This window comes from Schistocerca serialis, chromosome 6, assembly GCF_023864345.2.
Source record: "Schistocerca serialis cubense isolate TAMUIC-IGC-003099 chromosome 6, iqSchSeri2.2, whole genome shotgun sequence".
In the NCBI taxonomy this organism is placed as follows: domain Eukaryota; kingdom Metazoa; phylum Arthropoda; class Insecta; order Orthoptera; family Acrididae; genus Schistocerca; species Schistocerca serialis.
The window spans coordinates 601475150-601487634 of NC_064643.1; positions in this window are offsets into that span (position 1 = coordinate 601475150).

The window sequence follows — 12485 nt, forward strand, 5'->3', positions numbered from 1 at the left end:
TTCCAAATAAAAGTCTCCGGAGAAATCAGGATGGCAAAATATATCTGCATTACACAAGGCTTCTTTAATCCTTTTAAATTCTTCTTGACATTAGTTATTCTAGTGCCAGGTCATTTTGGCTTTGGTAAGTGTCCTCAATTTTCGGGGCAGTGAGTACAGGTTCCTTCAGGAATTTTCTATACAACTAACAGACACTGAAGAATGCTCTCAGTTGCCGTTAGTTACGAGGAACTGGAAATTGCCTAATTGTCTCAAGCTTACTTGGGTCGGGATAAATACCCTCTTTCATAATTATAAAGCCCAAGAATTTTATCTGGGATTTACCAAATTCTGGCTTATCCAAGTCTGCTGTCACCTCAGCTTCCTCAAATGCCTGCAATACTCCCTCAAAAATTGCTCTGAGCACTATGCGACTTAACTTCTGAGGTCATCAGTCGCCTAGAACTTAGAACTAATTAAACCTAACTAACCTAAGGACATCACACACATCCATGCCCGAGGCAGGATTCGAACCTGTGACCGTAGCGGTCGCTCGGTTCCAGACTGTAGCGCCTAGAACCGCACGGCCACTCCGGCCGGCTAATACTCCCTCTAGTGTCTCTAAATGCTCTTCCCATGTCTCACTTGCAATTAATTCATCATCCCAGTAAACAGTAAGCTTCTTAAGTAATTCTTCACCAAAAATGTTGTCCAACGCTCTAATAAATTTTGAGACCGACACGTTAAGCCCAAATGGCAATACTCTAAAATGGTAAATTTTGCCAGCATACGTGAAGGCAGTATAGTGATGTGACTCAGAGGCCAGAGGTATCTGCCAGTACCCAGCGGTCAGGTCAATGCTGTTAAGTATCGTTGCACCCCTAAACCTTTGAATTAACTCTTCTATCGTTTCTGGCTTGTCTCGCTCTCGTTCAATGATTTTATTTACTGTAGGCAAATTTACGGATGACAGCTACTGCACAGACACCCTGTGATGTTGACAGGAGGTCTGTGGTATGCTGGCAGCATCTGGGGCCACAGATTTTGACGTCAGTGGTGTGCTACTTACTTGGTGGCATGGAGACCTGGTGGCCACTCGGCACAGCAAGCATCTTCTGCCATGGCACGTGGATACAACTGTGTGCTGCTTTCGACTTGCTTCTCTCTGTCAGGAGTCGAGCAGTTGGCTAGCATAGCTCTGCCCAATGAGGCTCTGGTGTTGTGGTGTTGCTGCTACAAGAATACCTCTGCTTCAAAACCCAGATATATTTATATCGCCGCAAGGCACACATGTTTCACTAAAACCTGGCACCTCGTTATATTGCCCATAAGAAGAGACTTGTGCTGGTGTAGTGACACGCCCCAACTGCTACAGTCATTACCACTGTGTGATGCAGATTTCAGATAAGATTGGCTAGTCTCTTCTCATATCTCCTTATATGCAATTATGACCCACATGTCACAACATTCGTAGCTACCAGCCTGCAGCTACTAATGAAATATTTCACAGTGTCTTTCTCACTACTTCATCTTACTTTTACTAAACGACTTATTAGGTTTGGTGAAATACTGATCAGCAACTCAACAACAGCATTATTTACGATACGGTTAGCCTTTGAAAGTTCTCCTTCGACTAGTGGAGCGATTTATCGATAGCTGTTAACATATAATTTAGCAATGTTTTAAAAACATTTGCAGGAAATTATGTTATAGATGGCAATTCGTTATTAATGTAGAATTCTCACAGAGATGCTGCATACACGCATTGGAAGATGCATAGCGAAGCGACCTTGTCTCTTTACCCAGCATCCTGTCTCATATCACATATAGGGTGTCAAGGATACACGTGCCGGCGGCTTTTCAAAGTAACGTTGCACGATACTATGTTTGTGAGGAAATCGCAACACGTGTACACAGCACAGGCCTCAAATGGAGAGCAGCAGTGACATCGGCCAGAAGCCAGTGCAACACCGATGCAATGCCAGCAGCACCCCTGTGCGATACCCTCTTACGGTTTAGACACTTTTGGAGAACACAGAACTTAAATGTTTCCTATTGGATGAGAGCAGCACAGGAGGTGGGATGGAGCTTGATTCCCAATGGACGTCATCCTCAACCTTCCCCATCCCCCACCCCCACCCACCAATCCACTCTCTTCCCTTTGGTGACATTGCCACATGTCACTAGTGATGTTCAGTATTCCATGCACAATTGCATCAGCTGTAATATGACACCGAAGATCATTTGAAGTATATCTTATTTTATCTTTGACCCTCTACTGTCAACACTCAGAATTATTTTGTCTGAGATTCAGTGAAATTTGTAGTTTATGTGTTTTGAACTGGTTCAAATGTAGATCAAAATTATACAGAGTTGATATTTTTTCGGATTTTTTAGTGGGGACTCTGATTATTTTATCAGTGGTCAACACTTTCAGTCTTTTTATAAGTCTTTTACAGACTTTTATTTTGTCATGTTTAGTGCTGATCTGAAAACCACTCTGCTATTCAGATTGTGAAATTTGGAAATTTGTGGTAAGGTCTTATGGGACCAAACTGCTGACGTCATCGGTCCCTAAGCGTACACACTATTTAATCCAAGTGAAACTAACTTACGCTATGGACAACACACACACCCGCGCCCGAGGGAGGACTCGAACCTCCGACGGGGGGGAGGCACGGGCTGTGACAAAGCGCCTCAGACTGCGCGGCTACCCTGCGAACGTTATTCTGCATACTCACCTATCTACAACCCAAAGCTTATTTATTTTGATTGATGCATCAGGGACAATTACTTATTTTTATTTAACAAAGCGACAGGTATGGTTTCTGCAACTCCTACGATAATGACGACGAAGTCACTAGTTAATGAAATCATACGGTCGCAGCTGTTAACTACCATGGCAAATATTTGTGGTCAGCAGCAACATTGTTTTGCACGAACGCCAGGGCTAATATTGCAAACCACATTTCTGGTTTATGAGTTAGGAATTTGGAAATTTGCACCATCATTCGCAGTGCGGAAGCCGTGCGGGTTTCGGCGGGCGTTTTGTTTGTCATATTTGCGGTCTGAACATCTCGATGTCACAGCATGTAGATATTTGAGTTTGGATATCACTTACCCGCTGTTTCAGATCCTCTTGTTGACGTAGAAGTAATCTTTAAATTTTAGTCTTCTACAAGTCATGATGTGAAGTTGTTGTTGAACTTTGTTCATTAACCACGATTTCTGTGTTCCTTTTGATTCCGGAAATCACCAGTTTACAGCAGACTACCATAACACACACAGCAATAAATCACTTATACTCCCATAATCGAATAAACTGGTTCAAAAAAAAAATGGTTCAAATGGCTCTGAGCAGTGTGGGACCCAACTTCTGAGGTCTTCAGTCCCCTAGAACCTAGAACTACTTAAACCTAACTAACCTAAGGACATCACACACATCCATGCCCGAGACAGGATTCGAACCTGCGACCGTAGCGGTAGCGCGGTTTCAGACTGTAGAGCCTAGAACCGCTCGGCCACCCCGACTGGCTAAATTGGTTCCATTTCAGCCACGTGACTTGCTACAGCTTTACCGATTTCAATCGTAGCAAACATCATCACAGGAAGATAAATCAGTACATCAGATGGATATGCGATTCATCTTTCCTTTACATCATTTGGAAGTCCTTAACATTACTGAATATTTAGATAACTGTATGTAATAAACCCTGATCCTAAATAATATGAGACTGGCCTCACGTTAACTCACAACTAAGTATGCAAAAAATACGATGAGGACTGATGTCATTTAAATATTGTTCTGTTTAAATGTTATTAGTCCACGTTCTTCTTGTTTCATACTGGGCTGTGAGTCAATGTGAGGCCAATTTTATAGTTTTTAGCGTCATGGTGAGTTACGTCCGTAAGTACAGTCCTGGAGGACTTTAATTTGTCCAAACGAAAGATGAACAGCATAGCCATCTGATGTGCTGCTTTTTCTACCTGTGATACTGGTCGCTACTACCGAAACCGGTAAAAAAAGGCATCACATCATCAAAATTAGGTCAGTGAAACAAAGATCTCTGTAAAACAAAAGCAGTAATTTCGGGAGGGGCGGTGGTAGCCAGCAGGCGCGAACTTAAATAAGTTTACTGTGTATGCGTCCCATGCAGAAATTACATGAACCTCGCAAACAGCTGGTCTCAGCCATCCTTATAAGCGAGAAAAGGCGATGCTACGACGAACCGTTTACGTCGACCTCATGTAATGCAAATAAAAGAGTTCGTATTGCAATGTTGTCACTGTTCTTTAGTTTTGGACCACGAAGTATTTATTATCACGGATTCAGACAGCTTCAACTACTACGCACTTTATTCTAGCTTTTGCGTGATGATGCCATTGTTCATATTCTTTTATCTCGTTATTACAATTTGGAAGGTAGAGATGAAATACTGGGGGAAGTAAAGCTATGAGGATAGATGGTGAGCCATGTCTGGGTAGCTCAGTTAGTAGAGCACGTGCCCGCGAGAAGCAAAGGTCCCAGCTTCGAGTCCTGGTCCGACATACGCTTTGAACTTGCCACGATGATTCATATCGGCGCAGCGTATCAGAGTGAAAATTCATCCGGGAAACAAGTGATTATTTTACAATCTGGAAAGCTAGCGAGATAAAAAATTTGATTCAATATGAAGAATTTATTTTGAAAGGATGCATATTTTAGTGCTGTGATATCTGCTAGATTTTTACACAACATTCTTTAGCGACCAGTGCTTCTCTTTTAGTTCCCCAGGATATTCTAATGCTGTTTATAGATCAAAATTCATTTACTCCCTCCTTTAATCTATTGAAATGGGCTAGTTGTTTAAGAAAACAATTTTGCAGAGTATCTTAAGTCTATGTTTCAGGAATTGTTATGAACGTGTTTGTCAGATATGATATACTCTATCCAGTATATATTTCATAAATCATGTTTGAATTCGTTTATTACCTACCATATACAGGTTGTATCATAATCATTAACGGTAACTGACGTGGGTGAAAGTTTACGTTCATAAAAGCAAAAACGCTGCAGTATAAATGGCTCTGCAAGCGACCAACCTGCGACATAACTTCGAACGCGTTGTTACGAGCTGCAACTGGCTTCACTATGAAATACAGGTGGCGGAGACCATGCTATATAGTACATTTTTTTTTGCTCGTTGCCACCAAAGCGAACATGTAAGTAGTGCGACGCAGCTGCAATGCACTGTTGACATGCTAAGTCTCGGAGGTTACCTTTCATTATAGTATCCACTTTGTTCTGCGACGGTTAACACAAGCGATCAGGCTTCCTCAAAGAGCAAGTCGTTGGTACGCGGCTAGTGGGAGCATCTGTAACGAAAACGACTACACTGTTTGATGCTTCACAAACAACAGTATCGACGCTAATGACAGCATGAACAAAACACCGTAAAACATCAATAGGAATAGAGGACGAATGCCGAAGTTAATTGACAGAGACCGACGAACATGGATTGTGGCCAGACAACATTAAACTACTGCGGCGAATATGACAGCAGAACTCAACATTCACTTGAGTAATACTGTGTCGATAAAAGTAGTATGGCGGGAGGTTCACAAGGCTAACACTCATGGAAGGGGTGAAATTACAAAACCCTTAATAAAGGACGCCAATGCAAAGCTGCGAAATAAATGGTGCCACGATAATAAAACCTGGACACTTGATGACTTAAAGAATGTGGTATGTATATGTGGTGTATGTTCTTTCTCACATGCCTGAAAGAACAGACACCACATAGTTATATAACTAAAGTGAGGTGGCCAATGATCTCTTCAGTGCAGATGCGCACCAGACTCGATCTCTTACGGGGATCAGCGAAATGCCGATAGTAACGAGGATAATGGACAAGGGGCACTACATTAGTAGTCTGTGAATAGGCTGAGAGTTTGGGTCTGCCAGGAAGCATGCTAGGGTGTTCCGTGCTGTTGCAATGACCACTGTGTCCATAAGAACAGACACCACACACACACACACACACACACACACACATACGCAGATATATATATATACACTCACGTTCAGAAAAAAAAAAGAAAACAGAACATCTTGGACGTAGGACATTCATATTCACAGGACATGTACATTAGCATGTTCTGCAGAAATGATTAGCACTTCAAGCACCTCGGTTCGGAGTGTATAATGTTGCCTAGCAGGCACATGGTCCCCCATTGGCCCCGATAACTTGTTCCACACGCGGTGGCATCGGTGTGTATAAGGCGCGAATGGCTTCCCGTGGTATAGCCATCCATTCTGCATTTACCCGGTTCCAAAGTTAATATGTGGTTGTTGGCGTTATGTTTTGACCATATTCCACACATTTTCGATTGGCGACATGTCTGATGATCTAGCGGGACAGGGCAAAAGGCTGAGATCCTGTGACACCAAGAAGGCAAGTATTCATGCAGCAACATATGGTCAAGCATTGTCTTGCTGAAAAACGACGTCTGGAGTGTTGTCCAGAAGGCCTATGGCTAAGGGTTGCAGGATGTCATTCACCTAGGTCACACTGGTCACAGTGTTCTGGACACGCACCAGTTGTGATTTGTGGTTGTACCTAATAGGATCCCACACCGAAGGGTCTTGAGTTGGAGCTGCGTGTGTTGTGCGAGTAGCACCCACTGTGATGCCGCTCCACCTGTCTGTGACGAACCAAAGTGCGGACATCATTTTCAAGCAAACGCAGCCTGGATTCGTCTGAAAACATTATCTGACCCCAATCCTGTCCCTAGTGACGTCGTTCCATACACCAATGCCGTCTGGCATGATTCTGCACATTCGTCGAAGGTAGGCGGAGAAGTGAATGACGCACACGTAACCCATGCTTTAATAAATGGCTACAGAATGGCACCCCTGATAGTATACGATACTGAATGACGTTCCACTGCATCGCTAGAGCTGAAGAGGACGCAGATCTGTCCTGCAGTGCCATTCCGATGAGGTGTCAATCTTCTCAGGAGTAGTCGGGGTGGTACGACCTCACCCATTTCTTCATGTCCTACGGCGTTACATGAACCATTCTGCACACACCTATTGCACACTTCGTCCCTCATGAGCTGCAATTCCCCGGATGGATGCATCACATTCTATCACACCAATAATGCACCACCTTCCAAACTCACTGATTTGACTGTACAATTCGCGCATACGTCAGCGAGGCGTCCTGCATGTCTGCTCAAGTCACACTGATCCATTACTTTCTGTTTATAGCGACAACGAAAGCGCAGGCACATTTTACCGGTAGGTGGTGTTGCGCTGTGGTATTGATGTTGACCTCAAACCCTTGGGCCGACGTGGTTAAGATGCCAATCATTTCTGTAGAACATACTAATGTGCATGTCCTGTGAATATGGACGTCCTGTCTCAAGTCGTTCGATGTGTACTGTTTGAAGCGAGATGACCATTGATCTCTTCAGTGCAGATTTACACCAGGCTCAAACACCTACGGCAATCAACGAAATGCCACGAGTAATCTGGTATAATGGGCAAGGGACACTACATGAGTAGTGTGTTGATAATTTGGGTCTGACAGGAGGCGTGCTGGGGTAGTTTGTGCAGTTACTATGACCTCTGTGTCCGGGTAGCGTAGTGGACAGAGCATCTGCCCAGTAAGCGGGAGATCCGGGCTCGGCCGCCAGTCCGGCACAAATTTTCAACTTTCCCCATTGATTTCGAACAACGCCCACTCGCAGCCAATGTCTGTAATTGGTTCAAATGGCTCTGAGCACTATGGGACTCAACTTCTGAGGTCATTAGTCCCCTAGAACTTAGAACTAGTTAAACCTAACTAACCTAAGGACATCACAAACATCCATGCCCGAGGCAGGATTCGAACCTGCGACCGTAGCGGTCTTGCGGTTCCAGACTGCAGCGCCTTTAACCGCACGGCCACTTCGGCCGGCTCTGTAATTCCCTTGTGTCTTAATGTGGTGATAAATCATCGTTCACATTGTTTCCTACATAAGGCCGGTTTCATGTAAGAGGAACTCCAAAAGAAGACTACTATTCGGCCAACCTGTATCCTACAGTCAAGCGTGGAGGAGGTACTGTTGGGACTCGGGCGGCTATATCGTGGGATTCAGCTGGTCCAGTCATTACCCTGAATTACTGCGAATGAATATCCCGACATCCTCGACAATGAAGTGTTCACTACGCTAGCACATTTTCCGCCAAGCATTGCCTTATTCCAAGATAGTAAAGCGCCCATACACACAACCAAAAAAGGTCAGGCGCGGTTTGTGGAGCATCATAATACCTTCAAACATCTTCCTTGGCCAGCACAATCTCCAAATCTTAACATCAATGAACCGTTCCTGGGAGTTATAGCAGAGAGTGAGGAGCAGATTTCCAGATTTCCTGCTTTTATTAAAGCAATTGGTGGATGTTTTGGTACAAGAATGGGAGAACGTTTCGCAGGAAACTATTCAGACACTCTACGAACCGGTTCGTCTAAGCTTTGCAGCAGCTTTCAAAGGCAGTGGTTGCCCAACTGCTTGTTGTTGTTGTTATGGTCTTCAGTCCAGAGACTGGTCTGATGCAGCTCTCCATGCTACTCTATCCTGTGCAAGCTTCTTCATCTCCCAGTAACTACTGCAGCCTACATCCTTCTGAATCTGCTTAGTGTATTCATCTCTGGGTCTCCCTCTACGATTTTTACCCTCCACGCTGCCCTCCAGTACTGAATTGGCGATCCCTTGATGCCTCAGAACATTTCCTACCAACCGATCCCTTCTTCTAGTCAAGTTGTGCCACAAATTTCTCTTCTCCTCAATTCTATTCAATACCCCCTCATTAATTATGATATCTATCCATCTAATCTTCAGCTTTCTTCTGTAGCACCACATTTCGAAATCTTCTATTCTCTTCTTGTCCAAACTATTTATCGTCCACGTTTCACTTCCATACATGGCTACACTCCATAAAAATACTTTCAGAAATGACTTCCTGACACTTAAATCTATACTCGATGTTAACAAATTTCTCTTCTTCAGAAACGCTTCCCTTGCCATTGTCATTCTACATTTTACATCCTCTCTACTTCGACCATCATTAGTTATTTTACTCCCCAAATAGCAAAACTCATTTACTACTTTAAGTGTCTCATTTCCTAATCTAATTCCCTCAGCATCACCCGACTTAAGTCGACTACATACCATTATCCTCGTTTTTCTTTTGTTGATGTTTAATTACATCCTCCTTTCAAGACACTGTCCATTCCATTCAACTGCTCTTCCAGGTCCTTTGCTGTCTCTGGCAAAACTACAATGTCATCGGCGAACCTCAAAGTTTTTGTTTCTTCTCCATTGATTTTTTTTCCTATTCCAAATTTTTCTTTTGTTTCCTGTACTACTTGCTCAATATACAGATTGAATAACATCGGGGATAGGCTACAACCCTGTCTCACTCCATTCCGAACCACTGCTTCCCTTTCATGACCCTCCACTCTTATAACTGCCAACTGCTTAGTAATAAATAAATATTGTGTGCCTGTCAGGTGTTCCTACTATTGTGTCCACGCCCTGTATTGTCCTAGTTAGTACAAACACATTTGAAATGTAAACTTGTAAACTTTCCATCACGTCCTTACCTAAGTACTCTTTCATTATGAGGGCAAAAGGAAGGGGTGCTCCATCCTGATAAAACACAACAGTGTAAGCAATGCCTTCTTTCTACGGCTGTGCTCCCAGGAATTGCTCTTTGACACTCATTTGTAGAACGAGGTGGCTCCTTACCCTATCCATGGCCTACCTTAACAAGAAATACAGTACTACTGCAGCACGCTACATGTTACAATGTACTGTACTCTCTTACTCATTGAAGGACCTGTTCCATCTGCAGTCCTCACATTTTACTGAAATACTCGTCTCTTCTTTATGTTAAAAATTCTTTCAAACAACACCAGACTGTTACGTACATCTCGAGAAAACGGTATAATTCGCTGCTCCAGTTCTTCATGTGTTTCAACGGGAGTGCTTTACACTCTATTCTTGAGATGACCCCAGACAAAAAGATCCAGATGATTGACGTGGTGTGATGTTGGAGGCCAAGATACAGACCCTGTTCAATATCTTCAACTTGAACTGTATTGGCGCGTTAGATGTCACCTTACATCACTAGCAAGTGTCAGTTATGCATGTACAACAGTGTCTCACCATGGGTGTAGTATGAGTTCAGATAATTAGCGAATTATTTGAAAATTTCACATTTTAAATACATTTGCCCTGACCAGTGGTGGTTATAAAGTCTCGATCCATTACACCATAAGCGTGTTTGTATATTTTCAATAAAATTCTAAGCTTCGCCCGAACAGCCTATGAGGGGCCAACGGTACCGACGGTAGCCGTGTCGTCCTCAGCCAACAGACGTCACTGGATGTGGATATGGGGGGGCACATGGCCAGCACACCGCTCTCCCAGCCGTATGTCAGATTGAGAGACTGTGTTTATTGTCACTGTATATACGTATTTCCATCGAACTTCAAGATTGACTCCAAGCATTTCTAAACATTATTCGAATCGTTGAAGAGCAGACAGGAATACAGTCTGACTCGTATCTTGTGTAGTAGCTGACGGTGCATCCTGGATTCGAGCACTTAGATCCCGCCAACCACTTACCTTTGTTTTCTACGGTCTTGAGTTTATGTATCTCCGTGCCGGCCAGAGTGGCCGAGCGGTTCTAGGCGCTTCAGTCTGGAACCGCGCCACCGCTACGGTCGCAGGTTCGAATCCTGCCTCGGGCATGGATGTGTGTGATGTCCTTAGGTTAGTTAGGTTTAAGTAGTTCTAAGTTCTTGGGGACTGATGGCCTCAGAAGCTAAGTCCCATAGTGCTCAGAGCCATTTGAACCATTTCTTTTATGTATCTCCAAGGAAAAAAAATCAAGTGTGTCAAATCAACAGACGGGATGGCTACAGTCTTGCTAAACCTCTGCTAATCACCTCTTAGCGATTCTTAGATTTAGATACTCTTTTAACTCTCACTCAGATGCCCTAAGAGTGGGGGGGGGGGGGGGGGGGGGGGAGGGCTCCATCCAGTGTCAGCAATGCCTTCTTCCTAAAGCTGTGGTTTCAGGAACTGGTCTTTCTCATTCACTAGTAGCGTGAGGTGGCTCGTTACCCCACTGAAGCAGATACGTTTCTTAACAATTCCGTACATGTAGCATGTGGTTTCATCAGTAAACAAAATGTCATATATAAGCTGGTCATGGTGTGTAGCTGCCATCAAATCGTAACGCGCAACCTAATTTGTGAAGCATCCGATTGTCGCACACTTTTTTCTTTAGTGCAGTATATAAAACTTCCATGCTAGTTGATTTTTGCTCGTCTAACTCGTTGCTTAAACTACTAGTAGATGCCGTCACACTTCTTTCGATTGCTTCTCTGATTCGTTGAACAGCCTCTTGTGGTATAGGAGGTCTCCTAGTGTGTAATTCATTGGCAATGTTTCCAGTTCTTTGTAACTTATTGATAAGTGACCAGATGTTTGTTCTTATTGGTGCTGCCTTTCGAAATTTCCGAGTAAACTGCTGCTGCACCTCAAGATAAGAAAAATCTGGAAATCGCACGCTAACAACAGCGACACCTGCTTATATCTCAAGCATTTTTATTTACCATCTTCGAAAAAAAGATGCCCACGTTATCACAGAAAAGGAATATAATGAATTATTATTTAAATTCATTCACTATTTTTTGGTAATGGATCGAGACTTTATGACCACCCACTATTTCGTACTGAAGACAGTAACCATGGATTCGCAGTTATCAGGCAGATGGCTCATTTGCGGACCCATGTTTATTGAAACTGTTTTCTTTCTATTGTCGTATAATTTCACCCATTAAAGTTTTCGCTTTTAATTACGATACATCCTGTATTACGTTTGTGGTTTTTCACTTGTTAAAGATAATTATTTAAACGTTTTCTGTATGATCTACACTACGGTATTCTGAAGTGAGTGTTTAAATAAAAATGTAGTCAACACCAGTGCTGCTGGTTCTCTTAGCGCCGATTTCAAACAGTACGAGGGGATTTGGTTCACATGTAATTGCAATTAACTCAATATATCTCTAGGAGTGATGTCCTGCAGAAAACAGCAGTTTATGGATCTAATTAGAACTATTTGATACTATGCAGAAACTAAAATAATAATGAAGCATTAAGTCATTTTAAGAGCAACGCAAAAATAACAGTGAGAACCCTACATGGTGTTACAATTATACTTGTCATTTCTTGAATTTTTACTCTTGTGGAAGAAGCTTCCGTGTGCTGATAGTCACGAAAGATGAGATAAGGAGTGCCTTTACATTTCTGTCTCTCTATAAGGTAAGCATTTTCACATCCTCTCTCCAGGCATATCTGTTCTCTGTGACAATATGGTTTAACATCCAAGTAAATTAAGGCAGAAAATAATCGAAGAAGTCGACTGTGAAGGTAATATATGAAATATCAGGCAGAATGCACTTTATGTT